Source organism: Oryx dammah, unplaced genomic scaffold, assembly GCF_014754425.2.
Source record: "Oryx dammah isolate SB20612 unplaced genomic scaffold, SCBI_Odam_1.1 HiC_scaffold_3, whole genome shotgun sequence".
Lineage (NCBI taxonomy): Eukaryota > Metazoa > Chordata > Mammalia > Artiodactyla > Bovidae > Oryx > Oryx dammah.
In genome coordinates, this window is record NW_024070187.1 from 63,231,505 (window position 1) to 63,258,395 (window position 26,891).

A 26,891-nucleotide genomic window follows, 5' to 3' on the forward strand; every position below is an offset into this window, starting at 1 on the left:
TACTTCTGCCTCAGCCCACTCTGTGTGCAACTGCTTGCTGTCATCTTCTGAAGTGTGAAGTGTGAAGTGTTAGTACCTCAGTCATTTCTGACTCTTTGTGACCCCATGGACTGTAAACCCACTTGGACCCTCTGTCCGTGGAATTCTCCAGGCAAGAATCCTGGAGTGGAAACCCATTTCCTTCTCCAGGGGATCTTCCCGACCCCGGGATCAGTGTGGGCAGATTCTTAACCATCTGAGCCACCAAGCAAGCCCTGTCATCTAACTCCCCTGTTTTTCTGCCAGTGTTGCTTTAATGTCTTCATTTAACTTATTCATCTGCATACTGCTTTGCCTTTTGGCTCACTGCCTGTTTTCTTCTTGCCTTGGAAACCTTGGCTAAATAACTAGTATATTAACCTCATTAGTTAGGCCTTAAGATTCTCTCAGAGATATCCCTTGGACGTCCAATATTTCTTAGCACCCACTTTCTTTACTGCTCTTTTCTTATTCTTCCTCACTGCTATCACAATAAAAGGTGGAGAGTCTAGGTATTTTCTCTGTGTTAAAATAAACCTAAAATTAGCCATAGATCTACAAGTGTTTTCATTAATAGTGACTGTTGATAATCTAGAAACTGATGGTAAACTGTATAGGTGCGTATGCATGTGTGTATGTACTTTTTATAGGTATCTTGTCCTCTGTATAGAGAGATTGATTGAATATTTAAATAAACATAGTTTTTATAAAAGAGAGTGTGAGAGTTGAAACCCTAGTGCACAAAGTAGAACTACATATTCATTTCTTGGACTCTTTCCCTACACAATTCCTTAAAGAATTGCTTAATTGCTAATGGTTTCTGCCTTCTCTGCCCAAAGACTAATATTTGGATTTACAATGAAAAGGAAAAACTTTGCTAAGGGAAAATGGAATTTCTTTAGGAAGTAACTATAGAGCATCCTACAGGGAGAATAAATCAGATTAAAACAGTCACTGTAGGAATTTCCTTGTTAGAGAATATCCAGCCTGACCTTGAGGGAAAATGTATCTCCTTTGCTGCTTTGTTTCTTGTCTCTAAGACTATGCCAGTTGCCACCTTAGTAAAACTATTACCCATTCCAAGAACGTGCTTCTCACAGGTGAAGCCATCTATTGTGGTTGATCTTCATGACTCAATTACATTGCATTTGGATTCTTCTTCAGAGAATAACAACTCTGTGTTTTATATATATATATTCTGTTCAAAATTCTGTTCATAAGTGCCTAGGTTCAAAAGTGGTCTCCATCTGGGGCAACTATAATCTCTCCTCTGTGTCTGCTCACTAGACTTTGCAGACATAGTCATTGCCTGATTTTCTTTTGTATCAGAGCCTTATCTCTGGCACTTTTGGTCCAGTTCTTAAATTTTTATTTCCATTCCATTTCAATGCCTCTCAAATCAATTTTGAAATCTAGGATGGGTAGAGACCATGAGATTTTTAGTACACAGTTCTTGTGCTCAGTTAATCATTTCCTAGGAATCTGATTAGTTTACAAATACAGTTGTAAAATTGTTGTCAGTTATTTCTGACAAAATGTAAAGAACAAGAAATGTTACTGTTCAGACTGTTACTTCAAAGACCCCTAATGAACTAAGCCTCCTCATACTTACAGCTTTGTACTGTCCTCTTCCACAGTGATTTTCTGGAAACTTAATAAGTGATACCTAATTAGGGCCAAATTGAAATGGCATCCCTACTGTGTAAGAAACTTTTCCTGCTAGAGAGAGAGGACAAGTGGAGAGGAAAAAAACTTCCCAGACGATAGCATCAGTGAACTACCAGACATTTAAGAGATCACTTTGGACCACTTAGGCAAGACTTAGAATCCCATACTACCAATCCCAACCCAAATTACCAAGCTGTGAAATTTTGTTTGAGGAAACTGTTTTACAGTTGTTTTTTATATAGCAATGTGTATTGAAATGATTAAAAAAAATAAGGATAGACATAAGATATTGTTTCAAAAAATGAGCAGATAAGTATTTTATAAAAATGTAGATTATCTTGATGACATCACAAAGATTTACTGGAATTATTAGGACACATTATTTGGGTATTGATTAGAAAAAGTAGTGATTATTGAAGACCAACATACAGTTACTTATGCCATGGGCTTCACAATATCTTACTTACTTTGTTTCAATTAAAAACAAGATGTTGCTGTCAACAGTATACCTGAGGTATTTTCCAAGGACTCTCAGATGATTTTCATGTATCAGATGGAGATATCTAGGTTGGGGTCAACAGAAAAGGTACATTGCCCTCAAATTGAATAATGTACTTAAATGTGTTCACTAGCAAGTAGAAGACAACTTGATTTAATGTTTACTCTAGGGTGTGATGTCAGATTCTTCCTATAACTCTTTTTAAAGTCAATATAGATGACATCGAATGTTGCAAATATCAAATGTATGGATGATGAAATAGGAGAACAGTAAATATGTATAAGAGTGTTACAACCTTAAAATATTGCTACAGATTGAGATAATGACCCAATATACCATGGTAAAATCTGATGGAATGGAGATATGATGATCTTGCATTTCTTTATGAAATGTTACTTACTAGTTACACATATTTTAAAAGTGTATCAATTTTTGTCAGTAGTGGAATATATATCAATATGTGTTTATTATAGATCTCAACAAGCTATTTTGAACTAGGGATGCTGTGATGGCTGGTTTTATATGCATCCTTGACTGGGCCAAACATGGCCAGATACTTGTTTAAACTTATTTCTGGGTGTGCCTGTGAAGGTGTTTCTGAAAGTGATTTGCATTTAAATTGGTGGATGGAGTAAAGCAGATTGCCTTACCAAAGTGGCTAAGGTATTGTCCAATCCTTGGAAGATCTGAATAGAGCAAAAAAGGCAGAGAAATACAGAATTCTCTCTCTCTTTTCCTGACTTCTTGATGTGAAATATCAGTCTTCTACTCTTGGTCTTACACTTACTGGGACTTACACTATCAGCAATCTTGGTTCTCAGAACTTTAGACTTGGACTGAAATGTATACAGTACTGGCTTTCCTGGGTCTCCATCTCATAGACAGCAGAGGCAATTAAGCCCTCTGTAATCAGTTCAGTTCATTTGCTCATTCGTGGGCCAAAGAACTAAACAGACATTTCTCCAAAGACACACAGATGTCTAACAAACACATGAAAAGATGTTCACCATCACTCATTATCAGTTTAATTAAGTTCAGTTCAGTCACTCAGTCGTGTCCAACTCTTTGCGACCCCATGAATCGCAGCACGCCAGGCCTCCCTGTCCATCAACATCTCCCGGAGTTCACTCAGACTCACGTCCATCGAGTCCGTGATGCCATCTAGCCATCTCATCCTCTGTCATCCCCTTCTCCTCCTGCCCCCAATCCCTCCCAGCATCAGAGTCTTTTCCAAGGAGTCAACTCTTCGCATGAGGTGGCCAAAGTACTGGAGTTTCAGCTTTAGCATCATTCCCTCCAAAGAAATCCCAGGGCTGATCTCCTTCAGAATGCACTGGTTGGATCTCCTTGCAGTCCAAGGGACTCTCAAGAGTCTTCTCCAACACCACAGTTCAAAAGCATCAATTCTTCCGCACTCAGCTTTCTTCACCGCCCAACTCTCATATCCATACGTGACCACTGGAAACATGAGAGGCAATTCCTTATAATAAATCTAAAACCCTCATTCTAGAAATCATATATCTACATACTCATATGTATATTACATACATATATGATTATATGTAATTGATTATATAATTATGATTGATTGTGCTGTATGTGTTCTCAGTTGCTCAGTTGTGTCCAACTCTTTGCAACTCCATGGTCTGTAGTCTGCTAGGGTCCTCTGTCTATGAAATTTTCCAGACAAGAATATTGGAGTGAGTTGCCATTTCTTACTCCAGGGGATATTCCCAACTCAGGGATTGAACCCACATCTCTTGAGTTTCCTGCATTGGCAGGGGGATTGTTTATGACAGCACCATCCAGGGTTCTTCAGAGAAATGGAATGAATGGGAGATATTTTTACCTAACATATTATGTTAATTATGTATAATCACACAGACATGGTATAAACGTTTAGAAAGAGATTTACACTTCTATTCTCTGCATGTCAGGTAAAATCTAGAATTATAGTATTAAATCTTATTTTATGAAAGGATAAATTAAATTATTGTTATACAGGTTCACAATAATTTAAAATGAGCCCTTCAAAATTCTTGAGATGTTCCTTAGTAGTGGTTATAGGGTTTACAAAAATATATGCCATAAATGTTTGCCATCTTTTGGAATCATTTTCTATTTTCAATAGACAAAATCATTATTTGCATTTAAATCTATAAAAAGGAAATGATATATAATTTTTTAAAAGATAATTTTGAGTTCAGCAAAGAAATTTACTTAAGATTATTTTTGCATGTCTTAAGAACTAGCATGTTGAGTTTGCTTTAGGGATCATTATGTAAGAAATATTCCTTATGCTCCAAGATTAAAAAGAAATACTTACAGGCATAACATAAGAAATGACATTCTTACCTTCACAACTGTCTCTAGGTATGTGTCACTATTTTGAGAAGTTCTAATTTTCCTGTACCTGAAGAGATTCATGAATCAGAAAGGATGTGGACTCTTTGAATGTTCAAAATACCTTCAAACCTTAAATATTATCAGCTTGTGATGGTAATTATCATCTCACAAGAGTATAATTAGCTTCTTTTAAGAGACGTAGTAAAGTCATTCTGAGTCATCCCAAGACAGAAATTACCCCAATTGCCTAGAGAAATGTTTAGCAATCCACACAGAATTACTCTCAATGAATGGCATATGCCTTATGCAGAATGTTTGCCAGAACCATGAAAATTCGGAAATGTGGTGTGTTCTCTGAAACTCTGAAAACACAGTCTCTGTCCAGAGCCCACAAAAGCAGGTTGTCTGTTCTATTTTCACTTATTTGTAGTCCTTTCATTTTAATTCTCAGATCTATTTATGTCATGTAGAGACCCAGGTCCCTTTTTTTGAGGTATTATTTATTTTAAACTAATTTTTACTGAAGTATAGTTGCTTTACAATGTTGTGTCAGTTTTCACTGTACAGCAAAATGAATCAACCTTACAGAAACATACATTCCTTTCCTTTTGGACTTTCTTTCCACTTAGTCACCAAAATGCATTAAGCAGAGTGTCCTGTGCTATACAGTATGTTCTCGTAGGTTATCTATTCTACACATAGTACCAGATAGACCTACATGCTGCTAAGTCACTTAAGCGGTGTCCGACTCTGTGCGACCCCATAGACCACAGCCTACCAGGCTCCCCTGTCCCTGGGATTCTCCAGGCAAGGACACTGGAGTGGGGTGCCATTGCCTTCTCTGATGGATCTAGATAGTGTCATATAAAGTGAAGTAGGTCAGAAAGTGAAAAACTAATATATTAGCACATATATATGGAATCTACAAAATGGTATTGAGTTCAGTTCAGTTACTCATTCGTGTCTCTATAGATGATCCTATTTGCAAAGCAGAAATAGACACACAGATATAGAGAACAAATATTTGGATACCAAGGAGGGAAGGGGGGATGGAGGAATTTGGAGACTGGAATTGACACGTATACACTATTGATACTGTGTATTAAATAGAAGGCTTCCCTGATGACTCAGTGTTAAAGAACCCACTTGCCAATTCAGGAGATGTGGTTTTGGTCCCTGGGTTGCGAAGATCCCCTGGAGAAGGAAATGGCAACCCTCTCCAGTATTCTAGCCTGGGAAATCCCATGGACGGAATGACTGGGCTCCAGTCCATGGGACTGCAAAAGAGTTGAACATGACTTAAAAATGGAACAATATAAAATAGATTACTAATGAGACCCAGATCTCTTTGATCATACCAAAAGCTCCATGGTCAAACCCCTTTGCTATGTTTTGTAATAATGACCCAGGGAAATTACTTTGAAATACCATCTCAGTTAGAATAAATTACACATACCCATTGCCTATATCACATTTTGAATAGGACTATTTTCAGTTTTTACCTGGCCACACAACAGAACATGGCAATTTAACAATTCAGATAAACTATTTTGCAGAAGCACTTAAACTCAAATTGATTAAACAACTCCTAAACTTTCAAATTTTAAGGAACGCTCTTAGTCGTGTTTTATTTTCATTTATACTCACACGGGCAAGTAGATGTGCCACCTCATCCTCACAAGTATCAAGATTCCAATATACATTTAACTATTTATAAAAAGAATGTCCATTTAATTATATCCTAATAATTTCCCCAAGTTTTTATTTGTCATTTAAGATAGAGCCAAGACATTTTTCAATTAGGATGAAAATGTCTGTTTTTACCAATTGCTAAAACATATGTTTAATAGAGATTTTTATTTCACACATAACAATAAGTTCACAGTGGCAAGGCATTTTATAACTAAAAATGAAAAATATTGGGTTCAACATCAAAGTATCAAAATAAAAACTAAAGATAATCTATCAATTCAGATATTTTCTTTAAGAATACTAAAATGTCCATAAAGTCTTCACAGAGAATTACCTGAGTCTAAGAATAAAGACTCTTTCCCAAGGTGAAACTATTTTTGGCTTACCAAGATTTTGCATGCCTGATGTCGCTTTATTCGTGTCCAACTCTTTGTGACCCCATGGACTGTAGCCTACCAGGCTCCTCTGTCCATGGGATTCTTCAGGCAGGAAAACTAGAGTTGGTTGCCATGACATCCTCCAAGGGATCTTCCTGACCCAGGGACTGAACCGGAGTCTCTTATGTCTCCCGCATTGGCAGGCAATTTCTTTACCACTAGCACCAGCTGGTAGTATTTAATTGTTTCAGAGTTTTGTTAGAATCAAGGAGATAGTGAAAATGATTGTCCAAGGGAGAGATGGGAATGCTTGTTGACTCTGCTCTCAACCCAAGTGAAATTGCTATGCTTTGAGAAGTTTACACTTCTCTCTTAAATTCTAACTAAGCTTGTTAGTCTTATTTACTGCTTGTTTGGTTGATAAATATTAAGTATATGGTGTATTATTTAATAATTATTTGGTATACCTCTCAAAATCCAAGGGTTTACAGGAAAAATAGTAAGGTTGAAGGAGGAAACAGACAGAACAGGCTCCATCTTGAAAGCAGGACTCCATCTTGGGTCGGCCTATGGACTTTGAGCTATATGCCCAGTATCTATGGAAACAGCATGCCAACTGGAAAACCTGGTCCCTGGAAGGAAGAACCCCAGGGCTCGTACCTAGACTCTCCATTGCCTAAAAGAATACCCTAATTGTGTAACAGAATAGAATCATACATTCTATTATGCTTATTGGGGTATGACCACAGGCCTGTTGATAATTGTCCACTGTTAACTACCTAGGCTTAAGGCATATGAACCATGGGTAACTTTGATTGCATCTTTCCTTTTCTTTTTTCAGACTAGTTTCAGGGAATTTGGGGAGGTGGGTTTGGGCAGGTAAACTTAGGGTATATAAGGTTTTCACAAAAACTGGTCAGGGTCCTTGGCTAAGAGGAGACTCTGCCTTGGGCCCACCGGTGTAATAAACTGTACTCCACTATCTGCATTGAACTTCTGAGTGAGTTTGTTTCCCAGAGACCTGGCTACAACGAGGTAATAGTTGGTAGTATGAAGATGATATTAGGTGGGGAGAAAGAATCCCAAGATATGATACAGAGTCCAGTAAGACATATGAGGGACCCTTTTAAACAGTAGGAAAAAAGTTAATGGCATATTTGTACTGCCAAAGATTGTACTGATTTGATGTACAGTAGAATTGGTATCAGTATCTACTAACTGAAAAAGATTTTAAAGTCTGAGACCTTTTTTCGTTACAATCCCAAAGAAGGGCAGTGCCAGAGAATGCTCACACTACCACACAATAGCACTCAGCTCACATGCTAGTAAAGTAATGCTCAAAATTCTCCAAGCCAGGCTTCAGCAGTAGGTGAATCATGAACTTCCAGACGTTCAAGCTGGTTTTAGAAAAGGCAGAGGAACCAGAGATCAAATTGCCAACATCTGCTGGATCATGGAAAAAGCAAGAGAGTTCCAGAAAAACATCTATTTCTTCTCTATTGACTATGCCAAAGCCTTTGACTGTGTGGATCATAATAAACTGTGGAAAATTCTGAAAGAGATGGGAATACCAGACCACCTGACCTGCCTCTTAAGAAATCTGTATGCAGGTCAGGAAGCAAGAGTTAGAACTGGATATGGAACAACAGACTGGTTCCAGATAGGAAAAGGAGTACGTCAAGGCTGTATATTGTCAGCCTGCTTATTTAACTTTTATGCAGAGTACATCTGAGAAACGCTGGACTGGAAGAAGCACAAGCTGGAATCAAGATTGCCGGGAGAAATATCAATAACCTGAGATATGCAGATGACATCACCCTTATGGCAGAAAGTGAAGAGGGACTAAAAAGCCTCTTGATGAAAGTGAAAGAGGAGAGTGAAAAGTTGGCTTAAAGCTCAACATTCAGAAAACGAAGATCATGGCATCTGGTCCCATCATCTCATGGGAAATAGATGAGGAAACAGTGGAAACAGTGTCAGACTTTATTTTGGGGGGCTGCAAAATCACTGCAGATGGTGATTTCAGCCATGAAATTAAAAGATGCTTACTCCTTGGAAGAAAAGTTATGACCAACCTAGACAGCATATTAAAAATCAGAGACATTACTTTGTCAACAAAGGTCCATCTAGTCAAGGCTTTGGTTTTTCCAGTAGTCATGTATGGATGTGAAAGCTGAGTGGTGAAGAATTGATGCTTTTGAACTGTGGTGTTGGAGCAGACTCTTGAGAGTCCCTTGGACTGCAAGGAGATCCAATGAGTGTATCCTAAAGGAGACCAGTTCTGAATTTTCATTGGAAGACTGATGTTGAAGCTGAAATTCCAATATTTTGGCCACCTGATGTGAAGAGCTGACTCATTTGAAAAGACCCTGATGCTGGGTGATTGAGGGCAGGAGGAGAAGGGGAAAATAGAAGATGAGATGTTTGGATAGCATTACCAACTCAATGAACATGAATTTGTGTAAACTCTAGCAGTTGGTGATGAACAGGGAGGCCTGGCGTGCTGCACTTCATGGAGTTGCAAAGAGTTGGACATGAATGAACAACTGAATGAACTGAACCTTTTCTTCACTCCCAATCTCCCTATTGAAAAAGATGACATTTATTTTGCCCCATTACCACTGGAATCCCCACATTAAAAAGAAAAATAAATCCTTTAGATTCAGATGTTGAAAGGATCTGATAAATGTTATCACAGAAGATATGAGGGATTGATTGATATTTTTGATCATTACTGAATGTTTTGCACAGCTTAGCACATTTCCATGAGGACTGCTGCTGCTGCTGCTGCGTCGCTTCAGTCGTGTCTGACTCTGTGTGACCCCATAGACGGCTTCCCATCAGGTTCCCCCATCCCTGGGATTCTCCAGGCAGGAACACTGGAGTGGGTTGCCATTTCCTTCTCCAGTGCATGAAACTGAAAAGCGAAAGTGAAGTCGCTCAGTTGTGTCCGACTCTTAGCGACCTCATGGACTGCAGCCTATCAGGCTCTTTTGTCCATCGGTACCTGTCATTTAAAGTAGAAATTCTCAAGATGAGGCTCAGGGGAACAAGGACTACTCCAGTTCTAGGAAGGTAGATGCGCCAGGTAGGGAATCATTACACTTAACCTGCTTTGGCTAAATAAACTATGATTAACAAGGAATACATATTTTATTTTTTAATCAGCTTTTCCTGGAAAAGCAAGGTGGGTGAGAAGTAAAATTGATTCTCACTCATCAGGTAGCATATTCATCAATATAATGCTACAATTTTAAGAAACAAACTCCAATGGGTATAATGTCTCAAAAAATAACTCATTCAAAGTCCACAACGGGTGTTCCTTATGACAGGTGTTTTTTCCTCCTAGTGATGTTCCAGGGATCCAATCTTCTATGTTGTGCTTCTACCATAATCTTGCGGATCATTGTGTCCATCTGCATCAATCTAGGGGGAAGAAATGGAAAAGCACAGACAGTTTTACATGGAGTGGCATTTTATGCAAAGACCTGGAAATAATGCTCATCATTGGTAGTCACACTCTATCGGCTAGAGCACAAAATCTTACCTGCCAGTCTCCAAGTGCAGAAGAAAAAAAAGGAAAAAAAAAAAAAAAGGCTGGAAAATACTGTTGACCAAGTTGTCCAGGAAAATGATGACATAAAGTTGGTGAGCTGCTATGGCAGTGGCTGCCACAGCATGAACGTTGTACCTCAGCTACCAATGAAGGGAGGTGTAGGTGAGGAGAAATAAACTTGAGCTTCCCAGGTGGTGCTAGTGGTAAAGAATCTAGCTGCTAAAGCAGGAGATGCAAGAGATGTTTGATCCCTGAGTGAGGAAGATCCCCTGGAGGAAGGCACAGCAACCCACTTCAGTATTCTTGCCTGGAGAATCACCTGGACAGAGTAGCCTGGTGGGCCACAGCCCATGGGGACACAAAGAGATAGATACATCTAAGCACACACGCACATACATGAATAAAATTGGCCTCTAAATTTATTGCACAGAATCCCCACATTTTCAAAAATCATGTATTTCAGTTTATGGTCAAATATATATTGCTGTTCTTGCTTACCAATAACTTTACATTTGAAAATTTACTTGTTCTCTCTAATCACTCATGACTCTCAGCTCTCAACTTGGTAACTCTGGCTATCACACAACCTAGGAGATATTTAATATATAATAGAGGGAATTCTCCAAGCCAGGCTACAATACTCCAAGCCAGGCTTCAATACTTCAATACTCCAAGTTTCACGGAACCATGAACTTCCAGATGTTCAAGCTGGATTTAGAAAAGGCAGAGGAACCAGAGATCAAATTGCCAACATCTGTTGGATCATTGAGAAAGCAAGAGAGTTCCAGAAAAACATCTGCTTTAATGACTATGCCAAAGCCTTTGACTGTGTGGATCACAACAAACTGAGGAAAATTCTTAAAGAGATGGAAATACCGGACCACCTGACCTGCCTCCTGAGAAATCTGTATGCAGGACAAGAAGCAACAGTTAGAAATGGACATGAAACAACAGACTGGTTCCAAACTGGGACAGGAGTACATCAAGGCTGCATATTGTCACACTGCTTATTTAACTTATATGCAGTGTACATCATGAGAAATGCTGGAGTGGATGAAGCACAACCTGGAATCAAGATTGCTGGGAGAAATATCAATAACCTCAGATATGCAGATGACACCACTCTTATGGCAGGAAGAGAAGAAGAACTAAAGAGCTTCTTTAATTCTGCAAGTGAAAGTGAAAGAGGAGAGTGAAAAAGTTGGCTTAAAACTCAACATTCAGAAAACTAAGATCATGGCATCCGGTACCATCACTTCATGGCGAATAGATGGGGAAACAATGGAAACATTGAGGCACTATTTTGGGGGGGCTCCAAAATCACTGCAGATGGTAGCTGCAACCATGAAATTAAAAGACGCTTGCTCCTTGGAAGAAAAGCTATGACCAACCTAGACAGCATATTAAAAAGCAGAGCTATTTCTTTGCCAACAAAGGTCCATTTAGTCAAAGCTATGGTTTTTACCAGTAGTCATGTATGGATGTGAGAATTATAAAGAAAACTAAGTGCCAAAGAATTGATGCTTTTGAACTGTGGTGTTGGAAAAGAGTCTTGAGACTCCCTTGGACTGCAAGGAGATCAAACCAGTCCATCTTAAAGGAAACCAGTCCTGAATATTCTTTGGAAGGACTCATGCTGAAGCTGAAATGCCAATACTTTGGCCGCCTGATGCGAAGAAATGATTCACTGGAAAAGACCCTGATGCTGGGAATGATTGAAGGCAGGAGGAGAAGGAGATGAAAGTGTATGAGATGGATGGATGACATCACCAACACGATGGACATGAATTTGAGCAAGCTCCTGGAGTTGGTGATGGACAGGAAAGCCTGGTGTTCCACAGTCCATGGGGTTGCAAGAGTCAGACATGAATTAGTGACTGAACTGACCTGAACTGAGAGGGCATTAGTTAGAGGAGTTGACAAATGAGGTTGAATAGTAGAGTATGGAGAGAAGGTAGTGTAAACTCCAGAAAAAATTCCTTTTTTTGCTGGTCTTTTAAGAGTAATTGATTCTTTGCATATATGGAATCTAGAAAGATGGTACTGATGATCCTATTTAGAGGACAACAGTGCAGATGCAGACATAGATAACAGACTTAAGGACATGGTGACATATAGGAGAGGATGGGATGAATGGAGTGAGTAGCTTGGAAACATATACACTACCATATGTAAAACAGATAGCCAGTGGGAATTTGCTGTATGACGCAGAAAGCTCAAAGCGGGGCTCTCTGACAACCTAGAGCGTTGGAGTCGGGTGGAAGGTGGGAGGGAGGTTTAAGATGGAAGGAACATATGTATACCTATGGCTCATTCATGTTGATGTATGGCAAAAACCAACACAATACAATATTGTGAAGCAATTATCATTCAATTAAAAATAAATAAATTTTTAAAAAATTAAAAAATAAGTAATTGGTTCTTGATGTGAGATAAGAAAGAATCAACCCTAAAGATATTTGATTCTCTTCTTTGAAGCCTTTCCCTAAATAACCTTTTCTTTTGTGCCAAATCTTACTTTCTACCTCCTTGCGTTAGGTCTAGTCCTGGTGTGTTTTTCTTTCTTTTTTTTTTTTTGGCTTTTAACTGACCATGTACCATTCTGCCTTTTTTGAAATTTATTGGAGATGTTTTAAGCTTACATTGGGAAATGCAGAAAGTACTAGTGGAATAAGAATATTTTTTATGGTTTATTCATGCAAACTGAGTTACTAAGGGCATCCCAAACAAGCTGTGGAAAGGGTGAGAAGGAGGCAGAAACAATATTTGCATGCAGCACAGTTGAAGTTGCAAGTTTGAAATCATTTGGGCTTTCTCCTGGAGCAGCAGATTTTTCTCCATAGGAAGTTCTTATCTACTGCAGAGGAAAGATTGGGTTATATAGGTTATATAATCGTTAACAAACTGTCAACTATAGATATTCTGATTCTGCAATGTAATCAAATCTCATACCTCATATGGACTAGGGAAGATGGAACCCTGGAGATTTCATAAAAAAGAAACATCTGAATATTTCCCAGGCTTCATGCCCTATGTTATAGTTTCTACATTAAAAAATGTGAGATTGTGATAATTATGCATAATGTAAATGAAAGACTACTTGTCCACATAATAAGTTCAAGGAAAGATTTTTGAAATTGATGCCTTAGAGAAAATTAGAAGTTAGAAACGTCAGAACCCTATGGGGCTTTAAGATAATCCTGTTACTTTAGTTATAGAGAATGAAAGGCCTAAATATGTTGAGTGACTTGCTAAAGTTTACAAATGAAGTCCCATATATTGAGGTTTGGCAAGTCTCTCTCTCATTACAATATTCTTTAATGTTAAAAAAACATACAGAAACAGAAAATTATTTTAAAGCCAACATTCATTTTTGGAGCCTGAAACAAGTGACAATTTTTTCAGTAGTCACAAAAATGTATCAACAGAAAAGATGTAGTAGGGTTTACCTTTGTTTCTGCTAATCATATAAGAAAAAGCAAGCAGTATATTTAAGTAACTGATTATTGAGCTAGAATTATTCATTGTATTTTTGCACAGAAGCATATAAAATAGAACTTAATGGACTGGGAACGTTAACTAAAAATTAACTGAATGAGACAAATAAAATTAGTAGGTCAGTCATAAAAAAAGATAAAGACAAAACAAACAAAAAAACAAGACAGCAGAGAATTTTGGCATCTCATTATTCATGGGAATACTGTTACTATGGCATTATAAACAGGAGGATATGGAAAGATGAATATCTTCTGAAAGCACCTAGAAGCATTTTTCTCCTGTGAATGTGTAATAGCATGCATATGTGAGAAAAACAATTCTTTGGATTTTTGCAGTGTTCTAACAATAATTAGCTTCAGTGGGAATGTTTGTAGGCACATATTTACATAAACTAAAATGAGAATAAGACAAATGAGGTGAATGGCTGTTATCTTTGAATCAGATAAAATAGGATCATGGAAAGAGGGGAAAGCTTTCAGATTTGTACCCTCAAAAGTCTTGGTCAATGGTGCTACATTGACTAAAATAATAGAATTATAAGGTAAATTGACTTGTTTGTTCATCAGGACATTATTATAGAATATTAATCATATAGAAGAAAAAAAGACGCAAAGATTTCTTGTCATAGTGTGAACTTTATTTCACAGAACACCGAGGAAGATCACATAAGGTGTAAAATATTTACCACTATAACGTACGTATTAAACCAACATTAGTGTGTTCAGCTATTTCCCTTTTTCTTTCCAAGTAATATCAATCTTGTGTGTCTAGATATGAATAGTTTAATAGGAATAAAATTCATATCTTCAAGTTCTGTAAAACTCAAATAAAATTCCATATCTTCAAGTTCTGTAAAACTCATAAAGTTAACTTGAGAATAGGCTATTGGTGTGCTCTTAAAACTGTTGCTTTGCTTTACAGACTGAAGGCTTAGTTTGCCTTTCTGTATCTTTCTATGGTGCATTATGGAAATGTAAGAATTTTGTGGGAATCAAACAGGTAGACAGTTGAATGTATCAGTTTTAGGTACCTTCTTTTAATCAATGCTTTTTTGTTCCATACAATTTATTTTAAGGGTAAAGAACTATATTAGAAAATATGTTTAAAGCTATGTGAGGATGTTCTTAGATATTTAATAGAGTGGGACAGTTCAACTGACTGTAATTTTCCTTAAATGGCATGTTCTCTTCCATCTTATGACTACTGTCAATTAATTTAATTTCTTCTGAGAGAAAGCTCCAGTAAAGGAAAGCAGAGGGGCATTAGAAAGTTTGAGAACTTTCACACTTTTCTAATGTGATTCATTAATTCATCATAAAACAAACTCATAGCAAGACTCTATGCCTTACCTAGCTATGTATTTATCTAAGAATTGAAATTAATAAATGATACAAATGCTATGGGGTCATAATTTAAGATCTGAACTTGAACTCAAAAATGATATTGGATTTTTTTTTTTTAACAGACTGTAAGTCTGATTAGGTTAACTTACTAAACAATGAGGGTGGAGTTTGCCACTTAGGTTATGTATTATACATTTTGTGCAAATTGAATGACCTAAATTTATAACTCCAAGGCTTTGATATTAACATAGTTAAGGTGCACAAAGAGATTAAATATATTTCATTTTACTTTATAAGACAATGCTGGTTTAGGTTTAGTTTCTAAGTCATGTCTGATTCTTGCAACCCCATGGACTGTAACCTGCCAGGCTCCTCTGTCCATGGGATTTTCCAGGAAAGAATAGTGGACTGGATTGCCATTTCCTTCTCCAGGGGGTCTTCCCAACCCAGGGATTGAACCTATGTCTCCTGCATTGAAAATGGGTTCTTTACTGCTGAGCCACCAGGGAAGCCCATTAAGACACTGGTAGAGATGCATTAAAATTAATATTTTGGTTTTCTTAATTCTTTCTTATTGACTTTAATAAAGTACTTCCAACTTAAAAAAATTAATAAATAATGTATGTTTGAAAAGTCTTGGTAAAATTGTATTCATATATGTATTAATTCTGTTGCTATATAAGAGATTATCACAAAGTTAATGGCTTAAAACACACTCATTTATTACTTCACAGTGTCTGTAGGTTGGAAATGTCAGTATAGTCCAATTGAGGTCTCTGGTCAGAATTGAGAAAGTTGCAAGTAAAGTGTTCACGGGGCTCCAAAGTTATCTGAGATTCATTTAAAGTCTTTTCCAAACTCACTAGGTGTTGGAATTAAGAATTTCCTGGCAGTTGTGTCACTGAGGTATGCATTTTCTCATTACCTGTAGATTGGAAGCACTTTCAGCTCCTAAAGGTCACTTTCTGGTCCTTCACATGTGGGGCTTGTCTCTCAAAACAAGGCAGTTCACTTCTTGAAGACCAGCAGGAGAATCTCTTTCCATGATGGGCTCCATCCTTCTTCAAATCTTCTCCTGATGAAATAATACTCACCAGGGATAATCTTCATTTTTATTAACTCAAAGTCAATGAATTGGAGATCTTAATTTCACCTGTATTATCCTTCACCTTCTATCCCATAATAGAATGGGAAAGACTAGAGATCTCTTTAAGAAAATTAGACATACCAAGGGAACATTTCATGCAAAGATGGGCTCAATAAAGAACAGAAATGGTATTAACCTAACAGAAGTAGAAGACATTAAGAAGAGGTGGCAAGAATACACAGAAGAACTGTACAAAAAAGATCTTCATGACCCAGTTAATCACGATGGTGTGATCACTCACCTAGAACCAGACATCCTGGAATGAGAAGTCAAGTGGGCCTTAGGAAGCATCACTACAAACAAAGCTAGTGGAGGTGATGGAATTCCAGTTGAGCTGTTTCAAATCCTGAAAGATGATGCTGTGAAAGTGCTGCACTCAATATGGCAGCAAATTTGGAAAGCTCAGCAGTGGCCACAGGTCAGTTTTCCTTCCAATCCCAAAGAAAGGCAATGCCAAAGAATGTTCAAACAATGGCACAATTGCAATCATCTCACATGCTAGCAAAGTAATGCTCAAAATTCTCCAAGCCAGACTTCAGCAATACATGAACCGTGAACCTCCTGATGTTCAAGCTGGTTTTAGAAAAGGCAGAAGAACCAGAGATCAAATTGCCAAAATCCTCTGGATCATCGAAAAAGCAAGAGAGTTCCAGAAAAACATCTATTTCTGCTTTATTGACTATGTCAAAGCCTTTGACTGTGTGGATCACAATAAACTGTGGAAAATTCTGAGAGATGGGAATACCAGACCTCATGACCTGCCTCTTGAGAAACCTGTATCCAGGTCAGGAAGCAACAGTTAGAACTGCACATGGAGCAATAGACTATTTCCAAATAGGAAAAGGAGTACATCAAGGCTGTATATTGTCACCCTGCTTATTTAACTTATATTCAGACTACATCTTGAGAAATGCTGGACTGGATGAACCACAAACTGAAATCAAGATTGCTGGGAGAAATATCAATAACCTCAGATATGCAGATGATACCACTCTTATGGCAGATAGTGAAGAAGAACTAAGAGCCTCTTGATGAAAGTGAAAGAGAAGCATGAAAAAGTTGGCTTAAAGCTCAACATTCAGAAAATGAAGATCATGGCATCTGGTCCCATTACTTCATGGCAAATAGATAGGGAAACAGTGGCTGACTTAATTTTTTGGGGCTCCAAAATCACTGCAGATGGTGACTGCAGCCATGAAATTTAAAGATGCCTACTCCTTGGAAGGAAAGTTATGACCAACCTAGACAACTTATTAAAAAGCTGAGACATTACTTTTCCAATACAGGTCCATCTGGTCAAGGCTATGTTTTTTCCAGTAGTCATGTATGGATGTGAGAGTTGGAGTATAAATAAAGCTGAACACCAATGTATTGATCGTTTTGAACTGTGGTGTTGGAGAAGACTCTTGAGAGTCCCTTGGATTGCAAGGAGATCCAACGAGTCCATCCTAAAGGAGATCAGTCCTGGGGGTTCATTGGAAGGACTGATGTTGAAGCTGAAACTCCAATACTTTGGCCACCTGATGCAAAGATCTGACTCATCTGAAAAGACCCTGATGCTGGGAAAGATTGAGCGCAGGAAGAGAAGTGCTCAACAGAGGATGAGATGGTTGGATGGCATCACCGACTCAGTGGGCATGAGTTTGGGTAAACTCTGGGAGTTGGTGTTGGACAGGGATTCCTGGCATGCTGCAGTCCATGGGGTCACAAAGAGTTGGACATGACTGAACGACTGAACTGAGATGAACTGATCCTTAATCTTTGCCATTTAATGTCATCTAATAATTGGAATGAAATCTATCATACCACATCTCACCGAAGCTCAAAAGGAAGGGAATAAACAGGGTGTATGTCCCAGGATATGGGAATCTGGGGGTCATCTTAAAAACCTATCAACCACATTATTCTTCCAAGAAATTGAGAAAGAAAAATAATCTCTAATGGTTTTTAAAATTATACTGTCAGTCAGATGTCTCTAGCTGTTTTTCCTCTGTCTAAATCTTTACTATCTGTATTGAGAAAATTAAAAGAGTTGTGTAAATTTTTTGAGGTAGTGCTAGTTCTCTGTGTGGTTGCTCACAAGCATGAATTTTAAATGAATCAGTTTGCCTAGAGAGTAGATCTTTTGGACTGGTGCTATTTATTCTGGGCATCAAAGAATAAAAAGCAATTATTAAAGATGTTTCACTTGAAATTCATAATTTGTAGAACAATATTTAGTTAGTTTTTGATATCCTGTCCAACGTTTTTTTCTAGTGAAATTTCCTGAAATACAGAGTCTAGAAAACTGAAAACCATAGTCCTTAGGTTTCTTGGCAGGTTAGGATTCCAGAGTGACTTGAAAATACTTGTTTGTACTTGGAGAAGTAAAAAGTAAGGCTACAGCTGGACATTTCCTGTTTTTCTGAGGATTCTGCTGGTAAGCAGTATTGTGGAGACATTTATCTTATTTACTAATACATTTGTTTATTGATTAGTACAATTAACAGAGGTACTAGTGTCCAGCCAATAGCATCATAGGCATCAAAGGGTCTGAGTGGAACTTCCACTTTGATCATGAGCCTTATAGCATGGTTCTGAAACTGATGGCACCAGTAGTAGCTTCTCAGTCATGGAAGGAGCTTTCTAACTACAGTGTTGGTGTGTGGATGGAGAGAACCTACTCTAGAACTAGACTTTCCATTCAGTGAGTGGTTGCCTGGTCACAGATGTGGCTCTTTTGGTGTGATTCAGTAAAGGATCTCTTTTGGCTTCACCCAGCTAGAAAGTATTTTCTCTTTTACTTAACAGTGCCCAGTACAGATAGAACTTCTTTATTTTTTCCAATCCTATTTCTGGAGAGAGAAGCACAGTGCTGTACAGAATGGTCGTTTTAGTTGCTTTCTTACACCTATCAGGCCCTTTGAATGTGAATGGGGGCAATTCTACTCCTCACTGATGCTTATTTTCTTTCAATGTGAGAGATTTGAAAATGACTCCTTACAGTGTGGCCCTAATTGTATTTGTACCCAAGGGCTTTTGCTCTCAACTCCAACTGGTAGAAAGCCAGAGGATAGTTTGTTTCTAAAGTTCAATAACTCTTAAAAATAATTTTTAAAAATCTCACAGATAGTTCATAGAACTTTCATTATTGCCAGTTATGGATTCAGTGGGAGTTTTCAAATTCAACGAGCATTTTTATAGTTAAAATATATAAGTTAAATTGTCTATTATAAGTTAAGTTGTCTTGCCCATGGGTATTTTTCCTGAAGGCAAATAATTTCTTCTCTTCTTTCCCTAGCTGCTACTTTAAAAGTTTCATTCCACAGAACTCCCAAGATTGCTTTTAAAAGACTAGATTATCATAGTGTTCAAGAAATAAAGTTGAATCGTGGTTTCTTCTTATTTTGACAGTGATGACATCCTGTTCTGCAGCCAAAGTCTATACTGGAGAAAATGAACTCAGTGTAGCAGAAGACACATTTTGGTTTAATACAACAAGGACTTCTTGGCAGAAACTCTGCTTTGGCATGGTGCCTATCTTCATGTCATGTTATGCACACAGCATGGTTTAGTCCTCAGAGATTATCCAGTGTTTGAATTTTGATGAAGTTAGGGATGATGGGCTGAATTTTGTAACTTTTGCCTTAAAATGTATTTTATTCATCCATATCTTGTATCTGCCAGCAAAACCCTTTTGTGTAATCCTTGGTGTAATATCTGTATCTGCCACTACACTCTAAGAGGTTTGGATTTTTTTGCATCCGTTTTATCTGCCACTGTTTTTTTAGCTCATCACACTAAATGAATGACTGAAGAGATATTCAAAAAATTCTCCCCTAATTGTAGTTAAATGTGGCATGGTAGAGCATAAATGCTGTGGAAATTTTAGTACCTTGTATGGAGACTTCTCTGTCAATCTAGCAATTAAGACTTCACCTTCCATTGCAGGGGGTGTTGGTTCAATATCTCATTGGGGAGCTAAGATTCCCACTTGCCTCATGGCCAAAAAGTCAAACATAAAAAAAAGAAGCAATATTGAAACAAATTCAATAAAGACTTTATACATGGTCCTCATGAAAAAAAAATTTAAGTACCTTATATGAAATTAAAGTCATTTAAATTCAACTATTTTATTTATGTATCAAGTGAAGAGTTAACACTTGCCATGTGTTAGCCATAATTCTATGTAAAATTAAATATTTTCTTATTTTATCCTCAAACATCCCTTTGATTAGGACAGTGCCGTTATTAATCTACAACACAGTAGGAAATTGAAGCAAGTAAAAGTTTGCCCAAATCACTCATGAAGAAAGGGGCTGAGTCAGGATTCAGACCCAGGTTCCTAACAAGCACAAGGGCCACCTTCTCAACTTTGACTATCTCTGATTGGAAGGCTTGGGAGATCAGTGTTAAAACAAATTGAAAAAATTGTGACATATCTACATTTTATTAATTTGTGGTAAAAGATTTTGGTTTATGGCACATTTCAGAAACTATTATAAACAAATATGCCAATGAGAACCTATTTAAGAATCTAGCAACAATAATAACCACTTATCAAATTCTGAAAATTCTCTTGAGTTTTCAGCCAGAGGCAAGAACAAAAGAAGTTTAAAAAATTCAGATGGCAGAATGTATATGCAGGTTATTTCATTTTTACACTGTTTCCTTTCCCTATTTGATTCTACTCCTACCTTCTTGTTCAGATTCTCTCACTTCTGAAAATTGAGGTGGGAGGACTCTTGGTGAGGACTATAATGACAGTACCGTAAAGCAGTAATGAGAGACTCTGGAGGTTTTTTTTTTTTTTTTTCCCCCCCAATGCTTGTACCAGGGAAGTATCCTCAAGTATTAACACTGATTTCAGTGTTCCCTCTTAGAAAGCATTGGCCCAGAATTACAGGTTTAGGCATATACCATGTTTTTTATTGTGTAATAGTGTCTATCACAATCTTTTAAACAGTGTGGCAAATCATTCAGCACCTTTAAACACTGAGGAAAGGTTGCCTGATTTGCTAGAGCATGAATGTGATAGAAATGACAAAGCCCATTACACAATAAGACATGATTACTCTCAGATCATTAAACTCAGTGTCTGAAAGCTTAGTGTGGATATAAAACTGACCCCCTTTTTTTTGTTACTGATAATAGAACTTACTGCCATCTCCCACCCTCACCTTCATAGCAACTCAGAAAATACCAGTAATGTGTCTTATGCACAGAGATATGACTTTTATGCAAAGCTCGTTGAATGCTCTTGTCTAAGAGGGCACTAGCCCTCTTACAACATTAATCATGACATACTGTGTGTTCTCTTCAGTTATCCCTATTCTTCATTAGTCTGTGAGGTCCTTGAGAGTACAGACGATGCCATATTCTCCTAAAGGAGACAGAATGCCACTTGATACAGCATAACTATTTGACAACACTGGTTGATGAAGCAGAGGGTCATGCTGTTTATTTGCTGTGTCAGTTTTCTACTGCAGTGATAGCAAACACTATTAATTGTTTTACAATTCTGTAGGTCAGAAGTTGAACTTGGATCTCAGTGGGCTAAAATGCAGAGGTCAACCTGCATTCCTTCTGGGCATCTAGGGGAGTCCATTTTTCTGCTTTTTCTACCTTCTAAAGGGCACCCACATTCCTTGGCTCATGGCCTCTTCCTCTGACTCCAAGGTCAAGTGTGTAGCATCTTTGGCCAATGTTTTATAGTGATACCCCTCTGGTTTCTTCTGTTACTTCATTGTTCCACTTTTAAGGATTCCTATAATTACTTTGGACCCACCTGCATATCCAGGATAATATCCCTATCTTAAGATCAGCTGATTAATAATTTTAATTTCATCTGCAACCTTAGTGTAACTTTGCCATGTAATATAACATATTCCAGGGACTAGGATGTAAGCATCTCTGGAAAGCAGGGGCATTATTCTACCTACCACAGGTCCTAGATTCTATTCTAAAGTCAGCTACACACTTGCTAGTAAAAATGGAATGGGAGGTATGGAATATGGCTGCTGCAATGTCCGTGCTCACCTCCGACCTTCAGCATGTTTCTTCCTGTACTGTAGAAGCTGGGCTGCTAGAACTCTTATGCCAAGTTCCTATGCAGCTAGCTTTCCAGGTGTGATTACAGTTTGAGCCTCAGATGCACTGCAGGGAAATTTGAATTCCACAATGAAGGATGTAAGGAAAGAAGAAAAAATAAGTAAGACATCCATTTCAATGGTGTGTGATGGGCCAGAGGAATTCATAGGTCTGCAGTCATTGCTTCCATGATTTGGTAGCTTTCTATAGTCAGAATGGCATTTACTGAACTATGGCAGGGGTGGTGTGGTGCTAGGTTTACCAGTTTTATGATTTGGTAGCTATAGTTTTCCTGGGCAGTGGCAGAGTGCTTCTGAGGGCTTGATGGTTTCCTGGGAAGCTCCATCAGCACCTGCAGCCCATTTTTAAGTAATGTGCTCTATGGAAAGACTGTATTCCACCAGTCCTAAATACATTTTTCCACTTTAACTGTCAGTAATCTATCATTCTTAGGAGTACATGAAATAATGGCGTGTTATAATCAGTGCTCATTTCTTCCTGGGAAAACCATTTAGCATGGTTCATGCAACTCAGTCCTATCTAATGCAGGTGTGTGTACTCGGTGACTTCAGTCATGTCTAACTCTTTGCGATCCTATGGACTGCAGCCCGCCAGGCTCCTCTGTCCATGGTGTTCTCCAGGCAAGAATATTGGAGCAGGTTGCCATTTCCTCTTCCAGGGGATCTTCCCAACCCAGGGACCAAATGTGCTTCTCTTAAATCTCCTGCACTGGCAGATGGGTTCTTTACCACTAGTGCCATCTGGGAAGGCCTTGGGTCAACAGTTTATAACAACATAATGAAAATGAGTATCTGACCCTTAAAATTCAACTCTAAGACATAGAAAAACATATATATTTTTTAATTTTCTCTTGTAATAATTGTGTATTAACCACCAAGAACAAAATGGACTTTGATTCAGAAAAGCAATATATCAGCAAATTATTTGCTGTGTAAAATGTAGAGGTTGCCTTTAACAAGGCAGATTTATCATAATTTACGTTAAGACATTAACTCATATAGACCTAGATGACTTGTGGAGTAAATAATTCCCATTATTAGACTTTAGCAAATCAATATTTTTAAAATTTTCAATTTATTCCATGCTGGAGATTTTTTTAGGTTCTTCAAATCTCATTGCCTTTTCTCAATACCCTTGTATATGAAACATCAAGACAAATTTTAGGGAAGCAGATATAAGGTTGGAAAAATAATTTATCTTTTGCCTCAGCTTTTAGAGTTAATTTATATATTCAGCTAGTAAAGAAGTCAATGGCACCCCACTCCAGTACTCTTGCCTGGAAAATCCCATGGACAGAGGAGCCTGTAGGCTGCAGTCCATGGGGTCGTGAAGAGTCCGACACGACTGAGTGACTTCACTTTCACTTTTCACTTTCATGTATTGGAGAAGGAAATGGCAACCCACTCCAGTGTTCTTGCCTGGAGAATCCCAGGGACGGGGGAGCCTGGTAGGCTGCCATCTCTGGAGTCGCACAGAGTCAGACACGACTGAAGCAACTTAGCAGCAGCAGCAGCAGCAGTAAAGAAAAGTGTTCTGATTCAGAATATCAAATATAATGACATAAGAGACTCATTATAAAACATTCAAATTTGTGCTGACAATAAAGGTGCAATTGTAATTTTACTTGTGTGCTCTTGAAAGTCAAACATCAAAAACAACTGGATGTACCACTTAATTGATGTCTAACCCTTTACAATTCAGGCCTGAATTCCACTTTGATAGAAATATTTCTGAAATATCTTCTATGCCTCCTTGCTTCCCGTTTTAAACTGTATAAAAATTTTCTTGTGATACATGCTTATGGTCTGGTTGACTAGGTACAAATCTAAGTGGGGTGTAATGGATATGTTGGGACATATACAATCATGTTGACTCTGAAGATTTTCTTGGAAAATATATATTCCAATGCTAGCATATTTGTTTTCATATATCTCTCTTCTAATGAAGGTTGAGTTTAAAATGTGCAGATTCATGACTTCCTAAGCAGAGCTCAAAAGCTATATTTCTGTAAAAAATATTTGTGCATGAAAGGTTGAAGCAGAAAGTGATCACTGAGTAGAAGATTATCTTGTTTTTACTTCTCCTTAGTGTCCTTTGACTCATCTGGACAAATTTCAACACTATTATTTCTGTATCACTGACACCGATCAGAGTTCACTTTGGGTTTTCTGCCTGATGCCCTATTTATTTAGGGTGAATATTCTTCATTATTTCAAAAATTCATGACATCGAATTTTTGAACATCTCAGTGAAAATGGACATATTCTTTACCTTCATTGGATAATTTATGCTTATCTGATACCAGACTATATTTTTTGCTAAGTTGTTCTTTAACAAGCAACACAAATACAGGTAAATTTATAATTGTTTTTATCCTAAAAAAAATATTGAATGTTCTCTAATGGATCTTTTGTATGATAACATTTCACATTTAGAAGCTGAATATCATAGTTCATAGGTTGAATAAAATAACACTGTGTTAATAACACAGTCAAATCACACTGAAAATTCAGGAATATACTGAAGAGTGTTTTTCTAAGCTTATGCCTGCTTCTTTAAAGTTTCTCAGTATTCCATACGCAACAGAGAACTTTTTGTCCATTTTTATTAGCCTATTGGTGGGCTAGTAATTGAATTGTAAGATCATGTTATTTTAAAAAGCTTTCTTTGCAATTAAAATGTAATTTGCTTGACAAATACAGAATCAAAACAATCAAGTGTTATTCTGAACAAACTTAATTCAGAACAAATTTTGCATAGACTTGAGGTCATGTGTAATTTGGTAGTCTCTCATCACCACATCCATCAGACATTTTTGATCCTGAATCAGTTTCATAGATTCTACCATATTCTAAATCAAAGTAAACATCACTGGAAATTTTGTAAAAGGTGCCCCTTAAAGTCTTTTGCTAATCATTAGCTTTTTTGATTTGAAAGCACAGAATATTTGGCATGTAGATGATGAAGTAATTCACACAAAAAAGAAGTATTCAAACCCTGAAGACCTAGTTATTTGCAATGAGATACAAATATTGTACAGGACTATTTTCATTTTTTAATATTTTAATAGCAATATAAAATAGACAATAAGTTGTCTAAATTATTAGTATAAATTAGCAGAGGTTCATACATTTTCTGCTCTTTTTTATTTTTAGGAAAAGTATTAGTTTATAGTCTCAGTGGATGTTAGGCCTTATTTATCCTTGATAAGCTTATTTCTTAGACTTCCCCAAGGTATATAAAACACAAAAAGGTAATACCAGTTTTTAATTATATTTCTACCATGAGTTATTTCAATTCATTACTTTAAATTTTCATCTGGCTGGATTTCTGTGAATCAGTTCCTCTAGAGACTGATCATTTAAAACTATTTTTTTTTCTCTTTAAATGGCAATCAGTTTATGTACAACATAAGCAAATCGAAAGCCAACAATAATCTTATTTTACCAGAACATAAAAATTTGTCATTTGATTCTAACTGTCTTAATCTTAAAGCTGCTTGGCAGGTGTGGAAGAATACATTTTCATTAACTTATTCATTCCTTCAACAAAAGTATAAGGAGCATACCAGGGACTACTGTTAAGTGCTGAGGACACAAACACATGAACTCAGATCAGTTCAGTTCAGTTCAGTAGCTCAGTCATATCCTGCTCTGTGACCCCATGGACAGCAGCACACCAGGTTTCCCTGTCCATCACCAACTCCCAGAGCTTGCGCAAACTCATGTCCATCGAGTTGGTGATGCTATCCAACCATCTCATCCTCTGTCATCCCCTTCTCCTCCCTCCTTCAATCTTTCCCAGCATCAAGATATTTTCCAGTGAGTCAGTTCTTCACATCAGGTGGCCAAAGTATTGAAGTTTCAGCTTCAGCATCAGTCCTTCCAATGAATATTCAGGACTGATATCCTTTAGGATGGACTGATTGGATCTCCTTGCAGTCCAAGGGACTCTCATGAGTCTTCTCCAATACCACAGTTCAAAGCCATCAATTCTTTGGTGCTCAGCTTTCTTTATAGTCCAACTCTCACATTACTCCTGAAAAAACCATAGCTTTGACTAGATGGACCTTTGTTGGCAAAGAAATGTCCCTGCTTTTTAATATGCTGTCTAAGTTGGTCATAGCTTTTCTTCCAAAGAGCAGCCATCTTTTAATTTCATGGATGTGGTCACCATCTGCGGCAATTTTGGAGCCCAAGAAAATAAAGTCTGTCACTGTTTACATTGTTTCCCCATTATTTGCTATGAAGTGATGGGACTGTGACCATTGAGATAGTCAATTCCTAGGCCAGTTGATTAGAAGTCCAGCTTCCCTGAGGCGGAGAAAGGGGTCTGTGGCTCTCAAGGAAACAGCAGTCTGGAATTCTCAAGGAGGAGGAAAGGACAAACATTTCTCTTTTCTACAGTTCTTAGTAAGGATTATATAGCAATAATGTATCCTGCTTGAGGACATGTTTCTCCTTCCTGAAAACCTTCTGACTAATCCTGTTATCTTAAAATGTAAATTGTGGGAGTGGGTCTAGTAAGATCTTTACAATCTTGAGATATTCTTTTGATTTATTTTAATAACCAATTAAAAAAGTATATAATTCCCTTGCTAAGATTAGCAATGGGGGCACTCTCCATCCGCCTTCTGATGTCTATGTCAGAAGCTTTC